Source organism: Sarcophilus harrisii, chromosome 4 (assembly GCF_902635505.1).
Source record: "Sarcophilus harrisii chromosome 4, mSarHar1.11, whole genome shotgun sequence".
Taxonomy (NCBI): Eukaryota; Metazoa; Chordata; class Mammalia; order Dasyuromorphia; family Dasyuridae; genus Sarcophilus; species Sarcophilus harrisii.
In genome coordinates, this window is record NC_045429.1 from 74663626 (window position 1) to 74674292 (window position 10667).

At 35.1% G+C, this 10667-nt stretch overlaps 1 long non-coding RNA gene across 1 annotated transcript; it reads left to right on the top strand.

Moving 5' to 3' along the window:
• The first annotated feature begins 775 nt into the window (after window positions 1-775).
• Window positions 776-6341, top strand: LOC116419078. Its single transcript, XR_004229310.1, has 3 exons — window positions 776-925; window positions 2679-2719; window positions 6140-6341. It is a non-coding gene; the product is annotated as an uncharacterized LOC116419078 (long non-coding RNA).
• The last annotated feature ends 4326 nt before the right edge of the window (window positions 6342-10667 follow it).

Genomic DNA, 10667 nt, shown 5'->3' on the forward strand with positions numbered 1-10667 from the left:
CTTCAAACCTTCCTCTCTTCCTAAGTTTCTCCTAGCATTATTGAGGATACCACTATCCTCCCGTTTCATTTAGAAATCTCAGGCTCACTTGTCATTCACTCTTCACTCTCTTTCATCTCTGGAGCTAAAGTCCTGTGTTCTGCCTCACTAACAAGCTTTATACTGGAGATGATATGGACTGGCCACAAGAGAGTTCCTATCCCTGTATATAATCTACAGGTTTAATTCCCAACCCCTAGTGTCAAAATGAATCAATGACTATCTATACTTCCAACTTCTTTGTTTCAACTTTTATGTTTTTACATCTCAACAACTTTTGTGTTCTTGGAAAAAAAGAATTATTTTAACAACACTACCAGGTTATGTGTTCCCCATATACCTAAGAGAGACAGAGGAAGACACCAGCATGCTGGAGAGAATCCTGGGGAAAATCTGTGATAGGAACTTTTTGACCAAGAGTCACTTTAGATGATGGCTTGGATAACCTGAGGATTTTACAAAGAGACTATCTACAACTGTGACATCACAGACACACTGAAGTATCTGCATGGTTTTTTATCTCTTGAGGGTGATGTTGAATTAAAAGGACTACTTTTTTTTTAAGATTAGGAATGAATTGATCTCTCTCTTCCCATTTCAGGTTCCCTCAAAAAGGAATGTGCAGAGGCAGCTAGGTGGCTCAGTGGACAGAGCACCAGCCCTGAAGTCAGGAGGACCTGAGTTCAAATCTATTTCAGACACTTAACACTTCCTAGCTGTGTGACCCTGGGCAAGTCACTTAACCCCAATTGCCTCAAAAAGAAAAAAAAAGGAGTGTGCAATGGTTACCTCATCTTCGCATTTATGATTCTAAATAGTAGTGTGGATGTAAAAGCTACAGTTGGTAAATTAAACAAATTGAAATCCCTTTTCAAGTGTAAAGAAGGTAAGTATTTGACTGGGTGATTAAGAAGCTTAAAATATTCAGTAAATACAACAAATAATAATAATAGATAGTATTTGTATAGCACTTCAGTGTTTGCAAAGTAAAACACTTTATAAATATTATCTCCTTTTATCTTTATAATAATCCAACAAGGTAGATACTATCATTGCTCTCATTTTTAGAGATAAAGAAATTGAAACAGATAGAAGTGACCAGTACAAGGTCACAGTTCCTATAAGTGCTTGAGTTGAATATGAATCCAGTTCTTCTTGACTTCAGATCCATCATTCCATCGACTGAGTCACAGGAGTGCCTAATAGAATGCCTACAATGTTATCAAATAAAGGATTTCTTTGTGATAGATGATGAATGTCTATGCATAATGAGAGTTAATGGCAGTGCACATTTCATCCTTGACCACAGAAGTAGCTAACTATTTGAAGCAGTTTAAGAAAGATTAGAAATTTCTAATTTTTAGTATTTCTCTGTGTAGATTATCAAGAGGGAAAACAACCATTGTGGCTTTGGGGACAACAATGATAAAGATTTACAAAATTCTAATTCTTTAATGTGCAATAAGCTTTGTTTTAAGGAGTCAAAAAAAGTAACCAGAAATTCTTAGTGTTATTTTAAACTTGAGGTCTCCTCATTTTAACCACATATACTTTACTTGTTATTTTTATGAGGCAGCAAGGTGACATAGCAGATAGACTGTTGAGTCTGGAGTTGATTCCACCTCAGAAACTTAATAGCTGTATGACCCTGGGAAAGTTGTCTCAACCCTGTCTGCCTCCATTTCCTTATCAGTAAAATGGGAATAATAATAATAGTGTGTACCTCTCAGGATTGTTATCTCAATTCTAGCATTTAGGATCAAATGACAGAATTGTAAAGTGCACTGTATACTTTTAAGTACTATATAACAGTTATTGTTACCGTTGCTAAATAGATAATTCAAGGGAATTAATTCATCTTCTTTAATGTTTCTTTCCTCTGATTATATTTTATATCTGGATTCTCTCTACAAGCTTCATTCTGCAAGTGAATTGATCAATTCTTTTAAGGTAATATATAGAAAGCTCTCTGAACCAATGCACTGGTTAAAGAGACCAATCTTGATTCCAACTTTTGGTCTCACCTTCAGTGAAGTCTTGTACTTGCTGCACTTTGGATATCATAGAATTATTTTCTTTATGAGAACTGAAATGAAATCAATTGATCAACCAATTAAAGACTCCTTAGACCAAGATTTCTTAACCCTTTCTGCATCATTGATCCCTTGAGGAAACTGGTGAAATCTGTAGATGACTTCTCAGAATAAAGTTTTTAAGTGCACAAAATAAAATACTTAGGATTGTAAAGGAAGCATTGAAATACAGTTATTAAGAATTTTTTTTAATGTATGGGTATCAGTTAAAGAAATCCTTTTCTGGACACTGTCTTGCTTCCTATAGCAACTCAATTTAAACTGGTAATCAAGAGATGAAGATTGATGCCTGACTTATGATGATTGAAGTAGCTCAGTATAAATTTTGGGTAGCCAAAGCAACCAATAGCTGTTTTATTAACAAAGAGAAGAATCCAACATAGAGTGACTTTCAAGAGGCACTAAAACTCTGTCTTTCATTCATTTAACATCCTACAATATTTTTCTTCCAACAATAGCAACTCTTGTTGTAAGTGACAAATAGAAAAATTCTAAAACACAGCTAGGATGAAAATGTTATAGAGACTTTCTTGCTGTCCATTTCAGGTACATGTGACAAGGAAGACAATTTCCCATGCTTTTATCAGGTGAGAGGAGCAAAGTGTTTTGTTTGTTCTTCCATTTAAAAGGGAGAAAGACAAGGGTAAGGGAGGAAACAGAACGTGATAATTTGAATGATGATGAATTGTCCACTTCAGGCAATGGTTTGACTCATTTATTATAGTAATTTGAGGGAATCTTAGAGCATACATTTGATATTTAGCTCCAATCTTGTTGCTTTGATTTAATGGAGCCACCCTCTCTGCTGGAAATAATATTTTATGAGTTTTCACTTGCATTCATAAAAAAGAAGGGGAAAATTCCACTATCTGACCAGTATTGCCACTCTAACAATGACCCCGGGGGTTGGAACAAATTCAAATGTCTGTTAAGTTTGATCAGTGTAAATAGTTGTAGAGGGTAGATTTGAGCCTCATTATTTGTGATTTGATTCACCCTCTACTAGTGAAGATTAATGGCATTATTGAGGTTGGACGTAGTCATAGGCATATGGGGCTTTAATAGATGCATAAAGGTGGACTACTCAATAAGGGCTTGTTTTAGGGGCATGTGCATTCGATAAGCTTGCTTCTGGAAGTTCCTATTGATGTGTAACAGAGGGGACCTGTTTTCTATATCAGAATGGATTGTTTTTGGTCCAATAACTGTGTTGAAAAACAAAACAAAATAACAGACTTTATATTGACTGCTGAGTTGGAACTGGATGTGAAAAATGTTGCCATTCTTGCCCTGAGCACTTAATTATCACCAAACACATATAAAATTGACTTTTCTAAAAGTTAGAGTCCTTGATTCTAGTCTCAACTCTGGCTAATAATGGAGACTTGGATAAGTCATTTTTATCTCTTTAGGCCTCATTTTTTTTATCTGTATAATGAGATTATTAGAATAAGTCTTCTCTTCTAAAGTCTCTTTTAGCTATGAAATTCTATGGTTTTGTTAAAAGAAATTATCTGGTTTTTGAAGTGAGTAGCATATGTATGTCTTCTATTCTACATGCAACTTGTGTTAGTTTATCCTTACATGATACTGCAGCTTCTCATTTTGTGGTTTTCTACATTTAACAGCATACTATCCAGTAATCTATTTACTTCCTCTTTGGTTTCATTTACCCAAATCCACTAAAATGTTTTTCTATATGACCACTTTTGTTTAGAACAACCTAAAATAAAAAAAAAAAAATCAATCTTCTTCCTGCATGTCTTTAAATCACTTAGAAAGTCTCAAATGTAAATAAAAAAAGAAAATCTTCCTCCTCTTTCCCATATATATGTATATATATATATGTATACATGTATATGTGTGTGTATACAAAATATCTATGCTAGTATTATTCTTATTATAATAGTATATATCAGCTTTCTCAAAATACACAATTATATTTAAAATAATCCCTGCTGAATTAAAACACACACATATATAATCATATTCACACACACATATATAAACATATATACATACATATATGTGTGTGTGTGTGCATATATACAAATAGTTGTTTAGTTTAGTTTAGTCATGTTTGACTCTTTGTGATACTATTTGAGGTTTTCTTGGCAAAGACACTGGAGTAGTTGGACAATTCCATTTCCCAATTCATTTCATAAATGAGGAAACCGAGGCAGACAGTAATTTACCCAGGATCACATAGCTAGTAAGAATATAAAGACAGATTTGAACATTTAGGAAGAACTCTTCCTGATTCCAGGTTCAGTACTCTATCCACTATGTCACCTAGCTGCCACACAAATACTTATATATGTGTATGTGTACACATTTAAATATATATATATATACATATATATATATATATATACATGTGTGTGTGTATAATTGCACACACACATATTAGTTGTATACAGAAAGCAATTTGAGGTGGAATAACTTTAGCAGCTGTGGGATCCCCAAAGCCTGAAATAGGAGGAAATACAGCTTAAGTTGGGCTTTGAAAGTAGCTTTGTTGTTTTTATCCAGTCATGTTCAATTGTGTCCAGGATCCTATGTGAGGTTTTCTTGACAAAGACACCAGAAGAGTTTGCCATTTCCTTCTCCAGCTCATTTTATAGGTGAGGAAACTGAGGCAAAAAAGGTTAAGTCTTTGCTCAGGATCACACAGCATCTAATCTGTATATCTTATAAAGATGATTTTTCCTGATCCCAGGCCTGGCACCGTATCCACTCTGCCACCAAACTTCCCTAGCTCATCAGCCTTTTATTTCCACCTGGCACTCATTTGCCACCCATGGCTCTATGCACTAATGCACTGAGCAAGCTCAGTGGCCACAAGTTGAAGTTATTCTCTACCCTAAGCAAATGAAGACTTCATCCAATATAACGGGCAGTTGAGAACAACAAATGAAGGCAGTTGACTCAGGCACAGCAGAACATTTAGAGCTTGGTCAAACACCAAAAATGTCATGGTTATCCACTGCATCCCAGGCTATCACCACTCATCCTGATATTTATCTTGCCACTGGACTGCAATGAATTTGGAAGAGAGTGAGAGTGATGACTTTGTACAACTCTACCTCACTTTAAATCCAATTCATGCACAAGCCAAGACATCATTCCATGATGTCATTAGTTCTCTTTGAAAACAAAAAACATACAAACACATATAAATGTGTGTATATTATGTATGCATGTAAATGCATATATGCACATTTATGTATATATATATATATATATATATCATTGTTGTTATATATGTTTTAATGCAGCAGGGACTTCTTTAAATATAAATATGGGTTTTGAGAAAGCTGATATATTGATGAAAATAATACTTGTATAGATATGTTGTAACCTTGGAGAGGTACTTAGTGCAAGAAGCATAAATTTAGTAACGGATAGGGTTGAAGAAGTGCATGCTATTGAAAGAAGCTGAGAATTACAAAGTAGTATGATGTGACTGAAGGTGGGATTGTAAGGAAAGAAATAAAGGAATCCATTAACTGTCTACTGGCAGATAATGTTAGAAAAAAATATTAAAAGTGGGTAGCAACTATTTAGGATAAGATTAGGAATGAGATATAGGAGTGGAAGAGGAATGAAGGAATAGAAGAGAGGTAGAGAAGGAAGGAAATGAAGAATAAGGAAAAAATATAATGGAAAGAGGGAGACATAAATAAAGAGAAACAAAAGGAAGATGAATGGAGAACAGCAGAATGAGAGGAGATGAAAGGAGGGATGTGTGTGTGTGTGTGTGTGTATGTGTGTGTGTGTGTGTGCGTGTGTGAAACAGGCACACACATACAAAGAAAGAGAGACAGAGACAGAGAGACAGAGAGGAATTATGTAGAAATGTAGAGTCTAGCAGGGAAACAGAAAAATGGTGGGAAAGTGCATTCATGACAGTCCTGTGTGCACTTATTTTATATGCTTTACAATATTTTGTGTCTTGTTAGGCTACCTATAATAACCTGGCAAAAATTTATCTTTTCTGTTTTTAGGGTCTCTAAATCTTATATGGTATCTGCCACTGGAATCAGAAGCAAGTCACAATTATAATATTTAAAACAATAGATGCATCTGAAGGTTATTATTACTGTAGTCTCTTTTAAAGTAATAAATTGTTTAAAATTCAAGGAGTCCTGCCTTGTTAACAATAGAAAGTCATCATCTTTAATAATGTAGTCACATAACACTAGATCTTTTAGAAGACCTATTATTCTTTTTTTTTTAAACAATGGAACCAAAGTTTACTTTCTGCATAAACTCCTATAAATTATAAAGACAGAAATGATAGATTATAGGCTACAACTTTTCAATATTTAACCAGGGTACTTGTACTAAATACACATAATAAAACAAAATAAAAGATTAAAATTATCAGGAAACCTATAAAATGGAAAACCTATTTTTTCTAACCAAAGTTAAGGTGGGAACTAGAAATCCATTATGATATTCCTATTCTGATTAGGAGGGGTCCTCAAACTACAGCCCGTGGGCCAGATGCAGCAGCTGAGAACGATTATCCCCCTCACCCAGGGCTATAAAGTTTCTATATTTAAAGGCCCACAAAACAAAGTTTTTGTTTTTACTATAGTCCGGCCCTCCAACAGTCTGAGGGACAGTGAACTGGCCCCCTATTTAAAAAGTTTGAGGACCCCTGAATTAGGTAGTATGTACAGGGGCTTTGAAAAAAATTACAATATTAAGAGGCTTTGAACTTGTAATGATAGCTTGAAGATACAAAAATAAAAGTAAATAGAGCAGTACACCTCAGGACTTACTGTAAATTGGTTCTAGAAGGCATATGATAAGTAGTGAAAATGACAAGCGCCAAATAAATTTTTCTCATAAGGCTTACATTTCCAGTCTGCAGTCTAACATCTCACCCCACCCAATTCCCCAAAGGGGCAAGTGGGGTTTCCAGCTGTGGAGAAATAAACCAGCCAAATCCAGCCCAGCACAGCCCAGAACAGCCAAGCTCCTCCCTTCTTGCCCCAACTCACTTTCTGAAAGGAACCAAGGTGCCCTTTATAATCTCTCCTTATCTTACATTGTCCAACTTCCTTGGAGAAAGGTTGGGTGCTATGGTTCTATGCCCTCTACTATCCAGGGCCCTGCCACACCCAGGGCTCCCTGTTTCCAGGAGTCCTGAGTCTTCTGGACAGCCATCTCTTCACTTGTCTGGGTTCCCATTGCTACTAGTGCCCTAGCTGTTGCTGCTGCTCCTGCTGCTTCTCTTCTGGGTGAGCCCACCAGTCATTTCATGCCCCTTGCTATTTGGGGGGAGATTATAGAGTGCAGCTACATTGTTCTGCAGGAACAGCTCCATCAAAAAGCATCATGGGGTCCAACCTGGCAGTCCTGTGCAGCACCACCTTTGCTGGGGAAGAAATGCCCACAGGTAAGGGCAGGTGGGGACTGCTCCGTATTATTGACCAACTTCACAACCCTATTGCTCAACCAAGGCAACAGTCAAGCTCAATGAGTGCTGAACAAGTGTCAACCTCTGAAGCATCTTTTTTCCCATTGAAATACACATGGAACACAAAATTTTAGGCATTTTGAAGTAGATGAGTGCCGAGGTATCAGTATATTTATATAACATTTTGTAGTTCACAGATTTCCTATTGTTTTTTGAAGGGAAAAAGGCTGCAGTTCCAAGTTCATAGTCTTCAAAGGAGAAATTACTATTTCCATTGCGTGGTATTGGTGAAGTATTAGGAAGGTTTCAATATGGGAGGTGTTTAGTTATCAGATTATTCCATCAAAACGTATTAGTGACATTTAGCTTTAGATGAAAAACTTTTATGCTTTAAAAAGGGAGAAACTTACAACAGAGGGAATGAATGAAATCAATGATCCGTGGACACAATACGCACATGCTAACACTGCACTTGATGAAAGGAACCTAAATATACAAGAGTTATTTCTAATATTTATTATTTTGATTCTTTTGAGGGTAATGTGAGTGTATATATATATATATATATATGTTTTATAAATTGACTAATACACAATAAATTTACAAATAATAAGCTTATAACCTAAGGAGGGAAAGGTTATACACAAAAAGATTCTGACGGGAAAGGGAAATGGTACCTGCCAGAGTGGAAGGGATGTTAGAAAAGTTCAAAAGAATGCAGCCTGGTGGGAATTAAAGACATGGCCTACCTGAAGGCCTACTTTAAAAGATTTGAAGAGGAACTGCAATTGGAGGAGCAGGAGGTACTGAGTACCAAGACTGATCTGATCTTATTGGTTTCTGATGATGAAATTAATGGGGGACAATGACTGAGAAATCAAATTCAGTCTGGTGGGATATGTAAATCCTTTAGGTAAGGTTTAAAAACAAACATGTATGGTTATGTTTTTATGGAACTCTAAAATAGGATTTCAGTTGGTCAGTTCTTTCTTTCACCACCAATCTTCTGTATGAATTTGAGCCTATATATCTCAATCTAGCTATGAAATGGAAGCAATTTTTATTCTGTGAATAAAAATACAATATGTTCATTTTCTTTGTTTTCAAACTATAGTAGATACAGTGCATTATTTCTCCATTAAAGTTTGTTCTTACATCTCATCATTCCTTTGGGGTGTGGTGATGTGTATTGCAAGACTCTTGGGCTCAGTTTACTGCCAACTCTTTGGGAAAGATACCAACCCTGAACTGAAACTGTAGCAGCTACCAGGTTCTTCTTTCTAAAAGTGTCTAAATCTCTCAAACTGGAATTTCACAGAAAAAAAGAACACCAAGTATAAACAATGCATTCCAGTTGTATATAAATAATCTCTTTCAACTTGCTTCTCAAAAATACATGTTCTCAGGGTAGCAAAACTAGTATGTGGCTCCAAGGAGAAAGGGATTATTGAAGTAAAATAGAAATACTTAAGTCCTTAATTCTATCAATGATTACTGTGCAACTAGGGGTAAATCATTGTTCTTTAGGCAACGGATAAAAACTAAGGATAAGATAAAAGAAAGTTGCCAGGGGCGATGGCAGAGGAAGACCAAAACTGAATTACATGATTTTTCCAACTCTCTTTAGAATACTAGGAGAAAAAGGGGGAGGGGAAAGGTGGAACTGATCCAAATGACTTAGATAACACATTCTTCCAATTTTTTGTCAACATTGTTGAACTATATCTTGTCAAATAAAAGCATCTCATCTACTTTCTGACTGTTATGAACCAGAGAGCAAGACCTCACTATCTATGGAACTATGCATTCATAATATTCCCACAAAAAGTGCCTTCTACAAAATGAAAAGAACTATCAAATGCATTAAAAGCTTTATAGATTCTAAAAGTAAAGGTCAGAGTTTTCATGCTAATTTCCTGTTCAAATTGCTTCCTGAAAAAAATTCTTATGTTTAAATGAAAGGAAAATTAGTGTCTTTTTCTGAGAGTGCCAAACCTTTGTTAGCATAAATACCACAGAAGTAAGCTCACTCCATTCCACTGCAGGCAGGTAACTGGGGCTGGGTAATTTGGCTTTCTCTGAAATTTTACTTTGTATTAAACTGCTTTGAAGAAGAAGAAAAAAATCTTGGGAATTATGTGAGTGAAATTTCAATGTGTAACCTTTTTTTCCCTTGTCATTGATAAATTCTGAAGTTTGTCAAATTTCTATGTAGTAAATGAATACACTAATATTCATTAATGAACAGAAGTAAGAACGTTTTATTAAATATCTTGATATCATTATGAAGTGGGAATTATATAATATCTCCTAAAATTAATATGGTAACAAAATGTAATAAGAGAGATTTGAAGCTAGAAGTTGAAAGGACTTAAATTCAGTCCTGACTTTATCTACTTTTAGCCATGATCTAGAGCAATTAAATACTCTGAGATGCAGTTTTTCTTTCTTTTCCGGGTAAGTATATTTCAAAAGATTTTGGGTCTATAAGAGAGAGATCCTAGAATTCATTTGTTCTAGCCTCTTTGTTTATAGTTATGGAAACTGAGATCTAAAAAAATGAAGTGACTTTCCCTAAAGAGAAAGAGCTAAGAAGTAGCAAAATTCATTTAAAAAAAGCTAGATTTCTTGACAACTGGTTCAACAATCACTACCTCTTTTTACTTTCTGTTACAGAGAATAGCTTTGTAGGTAAAGGAACAGTGAGGGATATATCCCAAAAGGAAGATGATATAAAAATAAAATTTCAATAAATAATAGTGAATAGCTTCATATTTCAGTTCACAGTCCTAAATATTACAAAATAACTTTTCCCTTTCTGGTATTCAGGAAAGTTAAAGAAGCAGGAAAAAATGTCTAGGGGAATTCTATATATAATTGTAAATAGGAAAGCTTTCATCTGATCAGTAGTAATATAAGTATATTCTACTTCAAAATGAAGGTTGGAATAGAAAATGATCTTTCCAGATTCCTTTATGCATTATGATTCTCTCATTTACACTAAAAGGGCTGTGGGCCCTAATTCCTCATTTTTCTCTCCAGTTGAAAAAAAAGCTCCTTACATTTCCTAGTTATGTAATTTTTTACAATGAGAGAATGAAACT